The sequence below is a fragment of the Stegostoma tigrinum genome, chromosome 3, assembly GCF_030684315.1.
Source record: "Stegostoma tigrinum isolate sSteTig4 chromosome 3, sSteTig4.hap1, whole genome shotgun sequence".
Lineage (NCBI taxonomy): Eukaryota > Metazoa > Chordata > Chondrichthyes > Orectolobiformes > Stegostomatidae > Stegostoma > Stegostoma tigrinum.
The window spans coordinates 80,620,086-80,639,378 of NC_081356.1; the positions used below are offsets into that span (position 1 = coordinate 80,620,086).

Genomic DNA, 19,293 nt, shown 5'->3' on the forward strand with positions numbered 1-19,293 from the left:
TTTTCCAGTGTGTGACATTAGGAGTCAGGAAGTTATGATGCAGGCAAATACTTGCCGGATTAAAAGGAAATAACGTTGAGATTGCCTTCCATCCTGACTTTACTAATTTTGGGCAAAATTCCACCCATAGTACACAGTTTTGCATATGAATGTTTCAGGAACTCCCTTTCCACTTCTTCGCCCAGCTACATTTACAAATAGAAATAACAAGGTGTGGAGCTGGATGAATGCAGTAGGCCAAACAGCATCAGAGGAGCAGGAAATGTGACGTTTTGGGCCTAGACCCTTCTTCAGAAACCCCTTCTGAAGAAGGGTTTAGGCCCGAAATGTCAGCTTTCCTGCTCTTTTGATGCTGCTTGTCCTGCTGTGTTCATCCAGCTCTAAACTTTGTTATCTCAGATTCTCCAGCATCTGCAGTTCCTACTATCTCTGAAACTACTTTTACAAATACCCAATTTTAGAATTGTGATATAAGATGTATGGTTTATATATATTTTAAATTAATTTTTTTCACGTTTGAATTCTTGAATTGGACATTTAGGTTTTCTGTGTATCATAAGTATTGAATAATTAACTTGTAAACATTTCTATAACCACAATAATTTTTTCTAAAACAGTTTGATGAAGCAGCCTCCACACCTAATGGTTTTCTGTTTACATTAGGAAGTTTATGACTAACCACGACAACAATTGTTGCCTCAAAGTTTCAGTTAGCAACTTGAGAACTTTCTTTTCAAGTTTAGGGGAAACACTCGAAGCTTGAATAACAGCACGCACGAGTTGGGTCGAAGTGTCTGATTCCATGCTCTATGATTCTATGACTCTAAAAGGAGTACTTTTAGCTTCAGTTTGGGCAGTTCTGCATTAGTCTTGGATGCCGTTTGATATGTAAAGTAGTGCCCCTGACAAAGGGAGAAGATAAACAATAGATTACCTTTGAGTAATAAGTTTTGTAATGGTTGCAGACCAGAAGTGCTTCGATAAAACCCTGAAGAGGTTATTTAAATTAAATATGTTCAAAAACAAATGTATGAAAGTTCTGTCAGATTTTCCAAACTGTGAATTCACAATTAAGCTAAGCCTATTGACGTATTAGAGAAAGAGGTTCTGTTTTCTGGTGTGAATGTTGTACATGTGCTACTTTTGGATACCATTCAGGAAGGATCTGGAAAGGAGTGTTTTTGGAATTCATGGATTCATATTTCTGCCATGAGTTTCAAATCTTCAAAGTTGTGTGATGTGTAAAATAGATTCAACCTTTTTTTTTCTATTTCTTTGTTTAATAAACTTCTATTATTAAAACCAAATCATCAATACCATATGCTTGTTTCAGTTACAGACCAACTTGTTAAAATCAAATATATCAAGCCAGATTTCAGTCTGGGATCTGACTGGTCTAGCAATAACATCAGGTGGGATCATAACAGGATTTGTATGTTTGAAGAATGTAACTTTTTAGTTTTGGGAATTGAATTTTGAAATGCAAGGTAAAAAGAAAAACAATAAAACATGATTTTAAGAAACTGCTAAATATATCTACGTTAATTACAATTCAAATTGTGGACGACATTTACCCAGAGAGAGATGTGCAAACAGTAAACAAAAGGTGGTTCTGCCTTAGCTTAATAATAGAGGCAGCAAGTGCTAAGAAACAGTTGTCCCTTCTGGAGATATAAATTATTCATATGGGTTCTAGATTTAGAGGAATGTTTTGAAGGTAAAGTTAATTTGCTTAAATCTCTGCCTTGGATATCCTAGATAAACCAGGCTACAATGGGGATGGATTACTAGAATTCTATTTTGATGTTGCAGTATATCTGTATAGTATCTCACAGAAACAGACATGACAGCTTTGATTTTAGGGTTTAAAGTACAAATGTTTAGAAAGATAGCATGAAGTCAGTTGTGCATTCATATTAACTCTTGTACCATAGACCTTTTTCTTTAAATGGGAAATATAGAACAGGGAGTTTGAATTTCATTTTAAAAGCTATTGATCTCTACTGTAATCATAACACCATATTTTCCAAATTCCTTTCTTCCTTCTATTCCCCTCTTCGACTTTATTTTCTTTATGTTTTCTCTATTTTCATTTCCAGGTTTCTCTCCTCTCTTTTACTCTACTGGCTCCCTTTGTCTCGCTGCATTTCCTTTCTTTCTTCATTATTCTGCCTGTGTCTCACCCTCCTCTTAGTATCCTATTTCTATTCTCTCACTGTTCCCAGAATCATTGTTTTTGTCAGCTACTCTTGCAAACTTCCTTCTGTTGGATCTCTTCTTGCCATGCCCACACCTCTCTTTCTGCTTAAGTTTCTGTTTCCTCCATTCCCCTTTCTCTTTCTCGTTGCTCACCCATGCTCTTCAATACTCTCCATTATCACCTTTACCTCCAGTTTTACCCTAACCTTTCACAACATCCCTACAACTATCTTTAATTTCTCCTCTTTTTTCCCATATCTTTCCTTGTATTGCATCTGCATTTCTCCTCACCATTCTCACTCCTTCATTTTCCTTTATCTCCCTTTTGCTGTTATGATTCACATCTCTTCCCTCTTACTTTGTTTCCACGGCATTTGCTTCTCCATTGTTTCTCCTTTTTTAACCCCCATCCTCAGTTTCTCCCTTTATACTCCCTTTGAGTACTAACTCAATGTCTTCCATTTCCCCCTTACCATCACTTTGTTCTCTGTCTCCTTATACCTTTTTCCACACTTTTCTCCTTTTATTTCTTTATCTTCATTCTCCTCTTTATTCTAGCTCTTTCTCTCATTCTGTTTTCCCATTTTCACTTGTACTCTTGCTCCTCTTGGTCCTTCCCTCCCTTTAAAGGTCTTTTCTGTTCCTGATTTTTCCCTTGTTCTACCAATCATCTTCTGGAAACGGTCCTTTTCTTTTCCCCCTCTCTCGCTGTATATCTCACCCCTTATCCTTCTGTTCTTCCTCCCTCTCAGTCTTTACCTCCTTCTCCCATAATTTTCTAGTCCTCCCCCACCTTGCTTCCATTACACTTGCACTTGATTAAAAAAACGAAAGATGCTGTAAATCAGGAATCAAAACAGAAATTGCTGGAAAAGCTCAGCGAGGTGGCAGCATCTGTGAAGGAAAAAAAAGAGTTAACGTTTCGGGTCCGGTGACCCTTCCTCGGAATTGGGGAACAGTTCTACCACCCCTGCTGAGCTTTTGCAGTAATTTCTGTGTTGTACCCTTGCATCTGAATTGTCTTCGTTTTTAGCCTCACTTTACCTTTCTACTCTCCAATTCTGATATTTTTCCTGTACCATCCAGATGAGCACAACACTTCGTTAACTCCTTCTCCTCTAATGTTCATAATTTCTGTCCCCTTCAGTGCCTTCATCTACTACCCGCTACCTCCTCTCCATTGCTCCTAATTTGCCCCTCCTTCTCGCAATGACAGTATGGTTGCTGATTGGCTACTGGCCCCTCAGTGACGTGTTCTCTCTTGTGGGCTGTTTTGCTGCCGGAGTGACGCTGTTGGGAGATGAGGGAGGGAGGGAGTGAGTGAGGAGGAAGCGAGGGCCTGGAAAGTAACCGCTATATACCGCAACTGAATGCGTGTTCCAGGCCGTCGAAGCAGCTGCAGTACTTACAGTATGAGCCGCTGTCACAGGCTCATGAGTGGAGAAATTTGACTTGTACCTGGTCTGTTTCCACCCTCCAGAATCCTTTCACTGACCGGGCCTAGGGAATGTTTTGCACAACCTAAAGCCTGAATCGTGGAAAACTATCACCGCCTACTTCTGTATGTATCGCGCACAAAACGCAGGTGGCTGTGACTTGCAGCGAGTAACAGCGTTATTGAGTTTCTTTGTCATAGTGATGGTGGACCAACTCTTTTAATATGCTCATCGTCGCCGCTGTCGGAGAGATTAAATACAGTCCGTTATCCTATCAGAACTAAATTCATCTGATGGACTGTTTGAAAGTTTCATGTTAGAAGTTGTTAAGGTAGCAAAAAGTAGGATTGATTACTAAGCTTAATGCCATTGTACAAATGTGTTTTAGATATTCTTAACGAATCAAGGCCACTCTGTGGTCTGCTGCTGAAGTCACTGACATTAGTTTGTATTATATTTGTATTATAAAATCTTGAGAAATGGGGACATTAATGGGCCATTTAGTCTTATTTAGCCTCTTCCCTCAATTCACGAAGATCGTGACTTTTCTGATTATAGCCTCAAATCCGTGCTTCTTTCTGCCTGTGTGCCGTCTTCCTTGAATACGTTTAATGACTTAGACTCCATTCTTTTCAAAAACTAATGGCCTTTAGAAAGAAGACATTCTTCATGCCAACTCATATGGGAGACTTTAATAAATTGTGTCTCTATCCTACCCTGCACAGTTCTAGATTGTTTCACAACGGAAATCAGCCGTCTCTGTCTGCTCTGGAAAGCCTCTGAACTGTTTCTTTCAATAAGATTCCCTCAGTTGAATAGAAGGACAAATGAGAGGGTAAGATCAAGAGTTGAAAATTCAGGTATCAAAAGCTTGGTTGAGTACATTTAGGAAGTAAACAATTCCAAAGTACAGACATTGGAAATGAAAACCCACCAGCCTTGTCCTGGCAACAATTGAGGAAGTAATTGAAGTAACAAACAAAAGAGTAAGAAGGAATATAAATTGGCTGGTCAATATCAAGACATGATGAAATTGAAAGAGCAAAGGTAACCCCTCATTTTTTTAAAACTCCAGCGATCGTAAGCCCAACTGACCCTCTACGTCTGAAGACTACTTCTCAGAAACTTCTCTGAACAACTTCTAATACAAGCACATACCTCCTTAAGTAAGGAAACCAAAACAGTACATGATACTCTAGGTGTGATCTCACCAATGCCCTATAAAAGTTGTAACCCTAACTTCACGTCGACATTCCATTCCCTTTGCAATGAATTCCAGTGTTGCCTAAATGCTGCGTAATGTGATTCACATACAAAGATGCACAGATCGTGCTGCACTTGTAACTTGCTGTAGTCTTTATTTTAAGTAATATTCTTTCTTCCTTACAAAGTAAACAACCTGACACTTTCCCACATTATCCTTCATATGGAAAAGTTTTCCCACACTCAGTTGATCAATACCTTTGTAGATTATTTGTATGCTCCTCAGCTTGCTTTTCTACCTATCTATATAAGAAAAATTCGCTTCAATAAATTTAGTTCCTTTAATGCAGTATTGCTGTAAAATTACACTTAAAAGTCAAGCTTCCAGCTAGGTGGTATGGTAAATTTATTGTACAGCTTTGATTTGTATTCTCTGGAAGTAAACTATGCAACTGTCTAATTTTTCCCTATTTATCCCCCTCAACCCCTCTTGTTGGCTTATTCCCTTCTGCTTTGAACCATCCCTGTATCCATCACCATATTTATAGTGTAAACTCCAATTTTTACTATATCACAGACTGTTTCTCTGTAGTTATTTAAATCTTTTTAATTCTGATAAAAGATCATTGATTTGGAGTAGTAATGCTTTCTCTGATCCCAAATGCTGCTGATCTGTTGCTTATTTCTGTTGGCACATGTTTTCACTTCAGAAGTGCAATACTGCTTGGGCTGTTACATTTTAGATATTTTGCAAAGTTACTTTGTCTGTTTTGAGTGTTTTGATTTAAAAAGTAATCAATAGATAACAGTGTGTTCTTTAGATTAGATTAATTAAGTATCCATAAGAATAGGGAATCAATTCTTGTGGGTACTTCAGTTGTATTATTTCCACTTTCATTGGTTTTGAGTCATTTGGCCAAATTATAGAATCCCTACGGTGTAGAAACAGGCTGTTCAGCCCAGCAAGTCCACGCCAGCCCTCCAAAGAGCATCCCACCCAGACCCTTTCCCTACCACTGCAATTCCCATGTCTAATCCACCTAACCTAAACATCCCTGGACACTGGACAATTCTTAACATGGCCAATCCACCCATCCCTGCACATCTTTGGACTTCCGGATGCAGTGAAGCGCTACATTAATTATTAGTGTCCTGTGTAGTGGTTCTCCCCCTTTAGAATTCTACTCGCTATTCTAGTTAAGCTTGTGGTTTTATTTCAGCATGTTATATTGAATACAACTTGACAGCAAACAATGTTCTTTCCGTAATGGAAACTCTCCCCGAATAAAAATTAAAAGAACTGTGGAGGCTGTAAATCAGAAATTACTAGAAAAACCCAGCAGATCTGGCAGCATCTATGGAGAAAAATCAAAGTTAATATTGTGCGTTGAGTGACCCTTCCTCAGAACTTTTCCAGCAATTTCTGTTTTTGAAACTCTTCCCCTCCTTGGATAAGTAGTAGGTGGTAACCTACTACTATTGTCCTATTTGTGAGGTAACCTGTAGAAAAGCCAGAGCCACCTATACTAAAGCGTTTTAAATTTAATGCTTCAATTAATGAAATTTTGGCATGCTTGAAATTTTGTCCATCTGTCAAATTTCCGCCTCAATAGTTGATTGAAATATTTATGGAGCTTTTTTCAGGACAGTGACCTGAAAGGAGAATGAGTAGCAACTCTGGCCTAGCTCCAACTATGCTTATATGTAACTCATGATTCATTTTAATATTGTGTCATGAAGATCTGTCAAGTTTGGGATACTATGAGAGCATGTCCTTACCAGTCAAACCTGAGATCTAAATTCTCAAATTACATTTTTTTCTACTAAGGGTTCTGTACCTTGTTTAAGAAAGGTTGTAAGGAGAAACCAGGAACAACAGACCTGCGAGTCTGACTTCAGTTTTGGGTAATTTGTTGGAGCTGATGAAAAAAGACAGGATTTATGGGTTTTTAAAGGGGTAGAAATTGATTATGGATCGTCTGCATGGTTTTGTATGAGGAAGATCGTGTCTCTCAAATTTGATTGAGTTTTTTTGAGCAAATTACCAAAAAGTTGATGACAGAGAAGTATACATTGTTTCTTTGGAATTTTAGCTTTTGGCAAGGGTCAGCATGGTAGACCAATTAGTAAAGTTAGGTCACATGGGATTCAGAGTGAGCTTGCCAATTGGATACATAATTGGCTTAATGGCAGGAGACAGGAAGACTGTGACCAGCAGTGTTCCACAAGGATTGGTTCTAGATCCTCTCTTGTTTGTCCTTTTCTATATTCTCATCCAAATCATTTATATAAAGTATAGTTAGTAAGTTGCAGGTGACAAAAAAATTGGTCACATTGTAGACAGTGAAGAAGGTTTTCTAAGATTAGGATCTAAGTCTTTTTCTTAAGTCTCTCGTGGGACATAAACATTGCTGGCCGGTCAGCATTTATCGTCCACCCCTAGCTGCCTTTGAGAAGGTGGTGGTGAGCTGCCTCCTTGAACTAGTGCAGACCATATCCTGAAGGTTGACCCACAATGCACTTTTAGGGAGGGAATTCCAGGATTTTGACCCAATGACAGTGAAGAAATAGCGATATATTTCCAAGTCATGATGGTGAGTCCCTTGGAAGGGAACTTGCAGGTTGTAGTGTTCCGAAGTATTTGCTGCCCTTGTCCTTTTAGATATAAGTGGTCATAGGTTTGGAAGGTGTTGTCTAAGGATCTTTGGTGCATTCCTGCAATGCATCTTGCAGATGATATACACTGCTGCTACTGAGCATCAGTGGTGGAGGAAGTGGATGCTTGTGGCTGAGCCAGATTTTTTTCATATTCCATGTGGCAGTGCTGCAGTAAGAGACTTCATGCCGAACATAATCCCACACTAAACTAGTCCCACCTGCCTGCCCCTGGCCCAAATCCATCCAAACCTTTCCCATTTATGTACCTGTACAAATGTCTTTTAAATGTTGTAATTGTGCCCATATCCACCACTTGCTCAGGAAGTTCATTCCACACGTGAACCACCCTCTGAGTAAAATATTAACCTCTTGCGTCTTTTCTAAATCTCTCTCCTCTCGCCTTAAAAGTGTGTCACGAGTCTCAAAATCCCCCATCCTAAGCAAAAGACTACCGTTTAACTCTATTAGTACTTCTCATTATTTTATAAAGTTCTATCAGGTTGCCTCTCAACCTCCTGTGAGAAAGACCCAAGCCTATCCAGCCTTCCTTTATTGCTCAAGCTTTCCATATCTGCTCAACGTCCTGGTAAATCTCTTTTGAACCCTCTTCAGCTTGATAATATCCTTCCTGTAACTGGGTGACTCGCACTGGACACACAATGTCAGAAGAGGCCTCACTAATGCCCTGTACAGCCTCAACATGACTTCCCGACTCTCATACTCGAAGGACTGAGCAATGAAGGACAGCATTTTTAACCATCCTGTCTATGTGATGTAAACTTCAAATCATTCTACATTTTATATACATTGCTTGCTCCCTTTGTTAAAGTAAAGGTTTGGTTGCTAACTTTGCTGATGACACAAATATAGATCGGAAATTAAGTTGTGAAGAGGAAATCAGGAGGTGAGAACAAGATGACAGGCAGTTCTGTAGCAGCAAATGTGACTCGTTGTGTACTGCCTCCCTGATGCCAGTGTCAGACATCTTGAAAGGGGAGGATGAACAGTTTGCAACTGTTGTACATGTCAGGTGCCAACGACATGGGTTTTTAAAAATAAAGATCTTGCAACAGGAGTTGAGAGAATTGGGTAGGAGGTTAAGACCACTAAAGTTGCCATCTCCAGATTACTTATGGTGCCACAAGCTACTGGGGATAGGAATAGGAAGCTATGTCAGATGAATGGGTGGCAGCTTCTGACATAGGTGGAATCTCTACAAGCTAGATGGCTTGTATTTCAAATGGAACAGGCCTAATATCCTTGCGTGGAGGTTTTCTTGTGCTGTTGGGGGTGATAAACTAATTTGACAGGGGGCTGGGGCACACCATAGATGTGAAGTTTGAAGCAAGGTCTAATCAGATGGAGAAGGAATGCCAGGACAGTCCAGTAGATGGAGAAGACATGGGGAGGATAAAGACACATGGGATGTCTGGAAAGCAAAACTGTATCTGTTTTAATTCAAGGAGCTTGACTGGTAAGGCAGGTGAACTTACAGCATGTGGGAATGACAAATTGTTGCAATCACTGAGACATGGTAGGAAGAAGGACAGAACTGTCAGGCAAGATAAGGGGAATGTAAGACAAATGGAAAAACAAACAGACATAGCAGTATATTATTAATTAATGACCAGCTCTCTCATGTTCTAAATATACTCAACATTGTAAGGCTTGTTTCAATATTTTGCTTTTTATTTTCAACTTTTGACTCCAGCACTGAGAAAATGGTAAACAGCAAAAACTGCACCTCATTAAACTAAACAGGTGTGCAGTAGGAACGTAATTGCAGATTCAATATATTCTTTTGAAGCAAAGAATTTACCTTGCAGTGTGATTCAATATTGACCCTTTAAATATTTAAATTTGTGACATCAAATTATTTTCGCAATCATTCATTCAGTCCCCATTTTGCTGTTTAACTAAAATCAAGCTGATGAAATACCATTCAATGTGCACGGAATACAAACGGCAATCCAGGGTCAGGACAGAAATACGGGATAGATACAAATGGAGTTCAATCTGGATAGATGAAAGGTATTGTATTTTGGTCCAACAAACGAGGATAGGACTTATACAATTAATGGTAGGGCCTTGGGTAGTGTTGTACAGCAGAGGGACGCAGGGGTGCAGGTACATAATTCTTCGAAGTGTGCATCACACACAGTGGTTAAAAAGGCATTTGGCACACTTGTCTTCATTTCTCAGTACTTTGAGTATGGGAGGTTTGAGTTATAAAGAAAATCTAGATAGGCTGAGACTTTTTTCACTGGAGCGTAGGACGCTGAGAGGTGACCTGATAGAACTTTATTTATACCTCTCGTTATTTTAGAGTTAGTGGTAGTTGTCTTTTTCTTAGAATGGGAGATTTCAAGACTACAGGGGATATTTTTAATGTGAGAGAAGAGAGATTTTAAAAGACATGAGGGACAATTTTTTTTACACAGAACACACATGGAATGAACTTCCTGGTGAAGTGGTGGATGTGGGTACAATTACAGCATTTAAAAATCATTAAAAAGTATGTAATTAGGAAAGGTTTGGAGAGATGTGGGCTAGGAGCAGGCAGGTGGGACTAGTGATGAAGGGTCTAGGCCTGAAACGTCAGCTTTTGTGCTCCTGAGATGCTGTTGGCCTGCTGTGTTCATCCAGCCTCACATTTTATTATCTTGGAATTCTCCAGCATCTGCAGTTCCCATTATCTCTGGGACTAGTTTAATTTGGAATTATGTTTCGCATGGACTGGATGGACCAATTGTGCTATGTGACTGAGGGTCCAGCACTGACCTCTGTGGCACACCATTTGTTCCATCTTTCCAACCAGAAAGACATGCAGAGAGACATAGATAAGCTGCAGAGCTGGGCTGAGAGGTGGCAAATGGAGTTTAATGCAGACAAGTGAGAGGTGATGCACTTTGGTAGGAGCAACCAGAAGGCAAAGTACAGGGCTAATGGTAAGATTCTTGGTAGTGTAGATGAGCAGAGAGATCTTGGTGTCCATGTACACAGATCCTTGAAAGTTGCCACCCAGGTTGACAGGGCTGTTAAGGCATACAGTGTTTTAGCTTTTTTTAATAGAGGGATCGAGTTCCGGAACCAAGAGGTTATGGTGAAGCTGCACAAAACTCTGGTGCGGCCGCACTTGGAGTATTGTGTACAGTTCTGGTCACCGCATTATAAGAAGGATGTGGAAGCTTTGGAAAGGGTGCAGAGGAGATTTACTAGGATGTTGCCTGGTATGGAGGGAAGGTCTTACGAAGAAAGGCTGAGGGACTTGAGGCTGTTTTCATTAGAGAGAAGAAGGTTGAGAGGTGACTTAATTGAAACATATAAAATAATCAGAGGGTTAGATAGGGTGGATAGGGAGAGCCTTTTTCCTAGGATGGTGACGGCAAGCACGAGGGCGCATAGCTTTAAATTGAGGGGTGAAAGATATAGGACAGATGTCAGAGGTAGCTTCTTTACTCAGAGAGTAGTAAGGGAATGGAATGTTTTGTCTGCACCGGTAGTAGATTTGCCAACTTTAGGTACGTTTAAGTCATCATTGGATAAGCATATGGATGTACATGGAATAGTGTAGGTTAGATGGGCTTGAGATTGGTATGACAGGTTGGCACAACATCGAGGGCCGAAGGGCCTGTACTGTGCTATAATGTTCTATGTTCTATGAAATTGATCCGTTCATGCCTACTCTGTTTTGCCAGACAGCCAATTGGCTATCTGTTCCATTATATTACTCTCCACACTATAAATGTTTGTTCACTTTTGTGTGAAACCTTATCAAATGTCATCTTGAAATTCAAGTACATCAGTTCCTACTTTTTCATAACATCTTTAAAGAATTTCAGTAAATTAATGATGTGATATAATGAATATCTTAGACTAGACTTAATTGAAGAATATTAGTAGTGCAAATGGATAAATGAAAAAATGTTTCTTTTGATTGACCAAGGGGGTTTTTAAAGGAATGGGGTTGATAACCATTCACCCGGTTAATATAACAATATAAATACTGTAGGCTTCAAGAGCAGATTTGAAGCTGGCAATTCTATGATAAATAACTCGCCTCTTGGCTCCACAAAATGTAGCCTTCATCTCCAAGGCACAAGTCAGTAGTGTGATGGATGTAGCTTCAACAACACTCAAGAAACACAATGCAATCAGGGATAAAGCAGCTTCTTGACAGGATTCTTCTAACTTTTGCACTGTTCACCACTGACATAGAATTCACTGATGCATTGTATGTGCGAGATACAGTGTAGCAACACAAGTTTCCTTTAAGAGCACCTCTTAATCTCACTACTACCAGGGAAGACAAGGGCAGCAGACACATGAACACCACAACCTGCAAGCTTGTCTCCGAGCTACGCACCATATTGTCTTGACATTGTTCCTTCACGATCATTGGGTCAAAATTCTGGACCTCCCTGCCGAACAGGTGCAGGTAAACTTTGACCAATGGTTCAAGAAGCAGCTCACCACCACTTTCTGAAGGGCAATCAGTTCCTCAGTTTACATTCCATTGAAATCTCTTGGAATATTAAAGAATTAGAGTTTATCAGGATCTCGTTTCATAAAGCCATGTTGACTCTAGCTTGAATATTCCAAAATGCCTTTTTATAATGACTTTATTTTTCGCTCTGTTTAGCTAATTGGCCTGTAGTTTCTAGTTTTCTGCCTCCTTTCTAAAATAAAGGAACGTGTGAAGAATTTAAATAAGTAAAATGTAAAAATGTTTTTCATTTTCCATTCTCAGGTTCTAGGCTAGAAGAGTAAAGTAAAGGGAGATGAAATACCATGTGGGGAAAATGTGAGGTGATGCATTTGGGTAGGAAGAGTAGAGGTATAGACTAGTTTATACTGTGGATAGGCTTTGGAAATCTGAAGGACAAATGGACTTGGGAGTACTGGTTCAGGATTGTCTTAAAGTTAACATGCAGGTTCAGTTGGCAGTTAAGAAGGCAAATGCAGGGTTGGCACTCATTTTAATTATGAACAGTTCCAGGCCTCCTCATCTGAGGAAGGGTATGCTGACACTGGAGGACGACTAGAGGAAGTATACAAGAATGATCCTAGAGATGAAGGGCTTGTTATTTGAAGAGCGGTTGAGGTCTCTGTCTGTATCTGTTGGAGTTTAGAAGAATGAAGGGATATCTGATTTTTTTAAACATGTAGACTGAGAGACCTGGCTGGAGTGGATGTGGAGAAGATGTTTCCACTAGTAGGAGAGTCTAGGACCCTTGGACACAGACTCTGCAAAGGGACAACTCTTCTCAACTGAGATGAGGAATTTCTTCAGATGAGGTAGTGAATCTGTGAAAGGACTCTGTAGATCAGGTCATCGAGTACATTTTAAGACAGAGAGAGGTTCTTGATTGGTAATGGGCTCATGGGCTATGGGGGAAGGTAGGAGAATAGAATTGAGAAATATATCAACTTTGATCGAATGGCAGAGGAGGCACAATGAACCAAATAGCCTAATCCTTACAGGCTGTTTTAGTAAAAGCATGACATCCTCCCTGTTTCTCTACCTCACCCATACCTTTGGTGTTCATATGTTGTCTTGAAGGACCTCTGCATGTAAATTCAGTAGTTGGAACCCGGGTGATTTAGTGGTGATAGTTAATAGATGAAAATACCATGGGTGATTTGGTGGTGGTAGCAAAACTGTTTGTGTGTGATGTTTAAAAAATGAATTAAAGCATGGCAAAGGGTTCTTGTGGCACAATGGTCATGTCTTTACCTCTGCTGTTGCAGTTCTGGGCTATTATTTGTGGCCTCCTTTATGAAGACAGACAGAAACATGCGTTTAAACAGTCTGCTATCTCTTTGCCTATTGTAACTTCACCTGTTTCTGACTGCAAGGGACCTGCGTTATTAGTGAAGACCTTTTTTTAATCTTCACATGACTATCAAAGGTTTTACAGTAAGTTTGTATGTTTCTTGCAGGCTTATTCTCATACTCAGAATTTCCCCTCTTAAACAGTCCATTTGTGCTCCTTTGAAAACTAAACTGCTCCCAATCCTCAAATTTATTCGGCCAATTTATATGCCTCTTCCCTGGATCTAATAATAGATCTGATACTAGGGTGTGGGCATCAATGACTGGCCAGCATTTATTGGCAGTCCCAAGTTGCCTTTCTAGATGGCTGTGCATTTGTAAGATGCTGTTTCCGGATCTTTGGGGAATTTCTGCAGTGCATCTCGTAGATCTTACGTGCTGCAGCTGAGCATTGGTGGCGGAGGGAGTGGATGTTTGTGAATGTTGTACCAATCAAGTGGGCTGTTTTGTCCTTGATGGTGCTTCTTGAGTGTTTTTGGAGCTGGACAAATAGTTGAGTTACTTGCCGCAGCATTCCTTGCCCCTGACTTGCCCTTGTGGCCCTTCTATGTACAGCGAGTCAGTTCACTTTTTAGTTAGTGGTAACCCGCAAGCTTTTGATAGTGGGGGATTCATTGATAGTAACACCATCAAATGTCAAGGAATGGTGTTATATTGTCTCTTATTGGAAATTGTCATTGCCTGGCATTTGTGTGGCCCGAATGCTGTTTGCCTCTTTTTGACCCAATCCTGGAAATTGTCTAGGTCATATGTCTGAGGAGCCATGAATGGGGCTGAATATTGTCCAATAATCAGAATATCCCCACTTCTGACGTGTGATGGAGGGAAGGTCGTTGAGGAAGCCGAGGATACTACTCTGAGGACCTCCTGCAGATATGTCCAGATACCGAATTGACTGACCTCCGAAAACCACAGCATCTTTGTTTGTGCCAGGTATGACTGCAATCAGCAGAAGTTTTTCCCCATGAAACCCTTTGATCCCAGTTTTTCTAGAGATCCTTGATGCCACATTCAGTCAAATGCAACCTTGATGTTAAGGGCTGTCACTTTCTCCTCACGTCTGGAATTCTGTTCCTTTGTCTGTGTTTGAACCAAGGCTGTAATTAGGATAAGAGCTGAGAGGCCTGTGTCGGCATCAGTGAGCATGTTGCGAAACAGTTTGAGTATTTTTTCTGTCCAGGGTCAAAGACTCAGGAGGCAGGCAGATTTGAGCAAGTGGAAGATGTTTATTCAAGCAGGAACTGGTTTATGCAGGGAGAGAGCCAAAGGATGTTCCCCGAATCAGGCCTCTGAAGGTAGATCGATCCTCGGGTTTACAAAGAAATAACAGCATTTTTTTTCCCCACTTAGTGTTATAGTAATCAAACGCAATATATTCACTGTTCTTCTCTACTCCCCTCCCCCCACCCAATCTAAACACCCAGTCCTGTGGGACACCTAATCAATGATGGGCACTTCTGTGGACAGCCCCAGGTTTCCATTAATTTTATGGCGTTAGCTAGACATTGTAATCTGTAGGCCTTGGGATCTTTCCGTGCATTCATTCACTTTCCAAATGTTTAATGGCTGTATTCCTTCGTCTCAGGCTTGCTTATCTGTAAGGACACCTCAAATTTTATTACCCGTGTATTTTGGTGCCGTCTTTTATCACATTCAGTTATTCCTTTTATTTTCCCTCTGCCCAATTACAAAATATAAAAATAAAAAGTCAGTTAACTTTAACTAGTTGCTATAACGTCAACTTCTGTTAAAAGTTAGTTGTAACGTGTAACGTTATACAGCTACTTCTCCCGTTAGATCGCTCACAACCCATAACTTTTTAAAAAAATGGTATCTTGTTCAAGGCATAAAGGAAGGCATTTGCTAAGGCTAGGTAACCTTCTCAACTAAGCTTAAATGGTTTTTAAGGCTTTCCCACATCCTGGGTTTGTGTTGAAACCAACTTCTATGTTTATGGCAAGAACTATTTAATATTGCAGGTAACTTCAAAGAGCCAGCTAGTTACTACGAGATAACTTTAGCTGTTATCCTTGCAGCTGCTTGAGGACCCAATCTAGCTCCTGATGTTGTTCATTTACTGGGACAATCATCCTTTCATTAATAAAGTAGAATTGAACATTTATCTGTCCTAAGGCATACTTTTATCACAACTGTCTTGGATAGGACTGTAGTGTTCTTTTACTGACCTTCTAGCAGTTCTGTTCAAAGGTACCATTGTATTTCACTGTGTAAGTAGGCATGGTCACCCCTACATGGGTGCTGTTTGATAAACTATTGATGACACCTTCCATCACTTTACTGATTGAGAGCGGACACTAGCGGTAATTCGCTTAGTTGGATATGTCCTGCTTTTTGTGTACATGATGTATTTGAGTAATTCTGAATTGTTGGGTAGATGCCAGTGCTGTAGCTGTACTAGAAGAGTTTGGCCACGATTGTGGCAAGTTCTGGAGCAGAAGTCTTCAGTACAGTTGCCACAGTGTTGTCAGAGCACTGCTTGTGGACTGTCTTTTTGGAGATCAGTGATGTATTGGAAGGCCATGTTGCAGTATTTGTTATCCTTTGCAGCTGTCTTTCCTAATAGAGTCTGCTTGTGTTTATTTGCGTGTTATGAATCAGTCGGTTAAAACTTATCTAGCTGTCTAAATGGACCCACTGCCGTGCATGATTTCCTCTATGCCTGCCTATATGTCACATGCTCCTCAACAGGATTTAGGTGATCCTGAGCAAATGCCCTCCTGCACGTTCAGTAATCTTTGCTGTAAGCAAGAAGACGCAAAGAAGGATGCCTGAGTATAATCTTTGTAATCATCTTTTAACACTTCAGTCATTGAAATGTCCAATGTGTATTTCTGTAACTAGTTACCTGTAAGGCTCTCAATCTTCACAGATGTTGCCAGACCTGTAGAGTTTTGCCAGTAATCTCTAATTTTGTTTCTGATGTCCAGCATTCATTTTTTTTGTGTAAACTGGTATGCATTTCTCTCAAAGCTAGTAGGAACTGCACATGCTGGAGAATCTGAGACAACAAGGTGTAGAGCTGGATGAACACAGCAGACCAAGCAGCATCAGAGGAGCAGGAAGGCTGATGTTTCGGGCCTAGACCCTTCTTGAGGAAAAAAAATGCTCTTTTTCTGAAGAATGGTCGAGGCCCGAAATGTCAGCCTTCCTGCTCCTCCGATGCAGCTTGGCCTGCTGTGTTTATCTAGCTCTACACCTTGTTATCTCTGCATTTCTCTCAAGCTTGTCTCTATGGCATAGTGGTAGTATCCCTACTTCTCAGTGAGGAGACCAGGGTTCAAGCCCCATCTGTTCCAGAAGTATGTCATAACATCTATGAACAGGTTGATTTATAAAGTAGTGATCAGAGAATATGGGAACTGCAGATGCTGGAGAATCCAAGATAATAAAATGTGAAGCTGGATGAACACAGCAGGCCAAGCAGCATCTCAGGAGCACAAAAGCTGACGTTTCGGGCCTAGACCCTTCAATCACCTCTCTGATGAAGGGTCTAGGCCCGAAATGTCAGCTTTCGTGCTCCTGAGATGCTGCTTGGCCTGCTGTGTTCATCCAGCTTCACACTTCATTATCTTTGATTATAAAGTATCCAAGTTTGCATGTTTGTTTCTTGCATCCTCACCCTGATAAGGACAAAACACTTAGGCCTCTTGAATCCTGTTTTGAGTTTGTTATTGCCAAACAATTGCTTGTCAAAAGTCCTCAATTTTGGATACTTGCGTTAAATCTCCCCTTAACCGTGGTCTTTTGTGAATTTAGACACACTGCTTAAGTTGAGGCCTAACAAGTGATTTATATTTGTTAACTTTCTTACTTTTGAACTCCGTCTAATCTCTTTCTTTTCTCAAAACATGTTTCTCAAAGCGTCCTGTCTCCTTCAAAGGTTTGTGTAGATATCTCCAGGCCTGTCTTTTCCTTCATTCATTTTGAATTTGTACCATCTCTATTTCTACCATCTGGACAGTATTTCTCCCAAAATGTAACTTTAGATTCATTAACTGGCTTGTGGATTGAAAATTTTGAATTCTTAGTTTGTTAATTACAGTTGTACAAGACAGGAGCAATAATATATAATTTAGCCTGCTTCACCATTGAATAAGACCATGACTGATTTGTTCGTGTTTCAAGTTCCATACTCCATCCAGCCCTGATAACCTTGAATTTCCTTACCTAACAAGAATCTCCATACCTGTCCCTTAATGCAGGCAAATGGGACTGGTTCAGTTTAGGAAACCTAGTTGGCATGGATGAGTTGGGCCAAAGGGCCTGTTTCTGTACTGTATGACTCTATGATCTCTTATAACACCACCTTTATTGCCTTCTGAGACAGCGTTCCAAAGTTGTACAACCCTCAGAATAAAACTCTACTTGCCTCTCTCCCTAAAAGGGCGATTCAAAATTTTAGAACAATGCCCTGAGTTCTGAAATTACCCACAAAAAGAAACATCTTTCTGATCATACAGAATTTTCTATATTTCAGTCAAGTCATCAGCCACTCTTCTAAGCTATAGTGGAAGCAAGCCCAGTTAGTTAAACCTATCATCATAAGACAATTCGCTTGTTCCAGGTATCAATCTAATAAACCTCCTCTCAGCTGCCTCCAATATTTTTACACCCTTCCTTAAATAAGGAGACCAAGACTGCACAGAGTATTTTGAGATGTAATTTCATCAATGCCCTGTATAGCTAGCTGCAGCATAACGTCCCTACTTTTATGTTCAAATCCTCTTGAAATAAAGAAAACCACTTCCTGTCAGCTACTTGTGCATACTAGCATTTTGTGATTTAAGTGCGAGAATACTGAAGTCAATGTGTACCTATGTTCCCTCAAAACTTGGAGGCCCCTGCCCTTGCCACTTAAAGTCAATGTATTTGCATTGAACACTATGTTCCAGAAGTTGCTGCTGCGCATGGACCTTGGAGGACTGCTCAGTGGCAGGAAAACTGAAAGAAAGTAGTTCTGCACCTCAGAATTCCACCGCCATTCTCCAGTTAAGAAGGAAGAGAGGGAGAAACCATTAACTGAGTCACTTACTGTAATCTATCATTAGGTGCAACATCACTAAAGACTTGGACATTATTCTGACATTTTGATCACCTTATAGGTTTGTAAATCCTCAGACTGGGTAATTGAAAATTGGCCTATGATCAGGGACACAGGAGGGTGTGATTACTGGTGAGGCAGCTTTGAGGACCCAGGAGGCTGGACTTGAGGAGCTTCAGGCCCTGCAGTTATCTAGCTGTGCAGATGAGCATCAGGAATGCAGGAAGGATGACCAAACTGACCATAGATCCTAGTGTGGGAGCCATTTGAGTGGGGGAAGAAATAGCAATATAATAATGGTAGGGGACTGTATAATTAGCCTCGATTTGGCTTCTCCTGCCCTGCCGTCCAAATTTTTTTTTTGAAGAGGTCATCAGCATGTGGGGCACAGTGGCTCAGTGGTTAGCACTGCAGCCTGTCAGCACCAGAGACCCAGGTTCGATTCCAGCCTCGGGCGACTGTCTGTGTGGAGTTTGCACATTCTCCCTGTGTCCGCGTGGGTTTCCTCCGGGTGCTCCGATTTCCTCCCACAGTCCAAAGATGTGCGGGTTAGTGGATCGGCCATGCTAAATTGCCTGTAGTGTTCAGGGGTGTGTGGGTTATGGGGGATGGGTCTGGGTGGGATGCTTCAAGGGGCAGTGTGGACTTGTTAGGCCGAAGGGCCTGTTTCCACACTGTAGAGAATCTAATCTAATCTAATCTAATCTAATCTAATATGACTGTTATTGTCTCTTAGTGGGTGAAACGGTTTGCTAGGCACTGCCCTAATGACAAAGTTGGAAATTACCCTGAAGATTTGTATTTTTCATCTCAAGCTTTTAGAAGCCCACAAAAAAATGTGGTTGTGTAAGTTGAAGTGTTGCAGATATCAGAAGTCTTGGCCCTTCTTAGGTTTGAAA

At 40.6% G+C, this 19,293-nt stretch overlaps 1 protein-coding gene across 15 annotated transcripts in view; it reads left to right on the plus strand.

The window, feature by feature from the left end:
* Positions 1-3,474: 3,474 nt before the first annotated feature.
* Positions 3,475-19,293, plus strand: part of pja2 (praja ring finger ubiquitin ligase 2) — a 67,546-nt gene continuing 51,727 nt past the window's right edge. For 10 of the 15 annotated variants that reach the window (XM_048526920.2, XM_048526925.2, XM_048526927.2 and 7 more), the window contains exon 1: positions 3,475-3,760. The gene's annotated coding sequence lies outside the window, so the exon portion shown is untranslated. Of the gene's footprint in view, positions 3,761-3,947; positions 3,967-4,360; positions 4,471-14,076; positions 14,266-19,293 lie in introns of those variants that run through there. The other 5 variants (XM_048526921.2, XM_048526923.2, XM_048526922.2 and 2 more) reach the window with 5 other exon arrangements.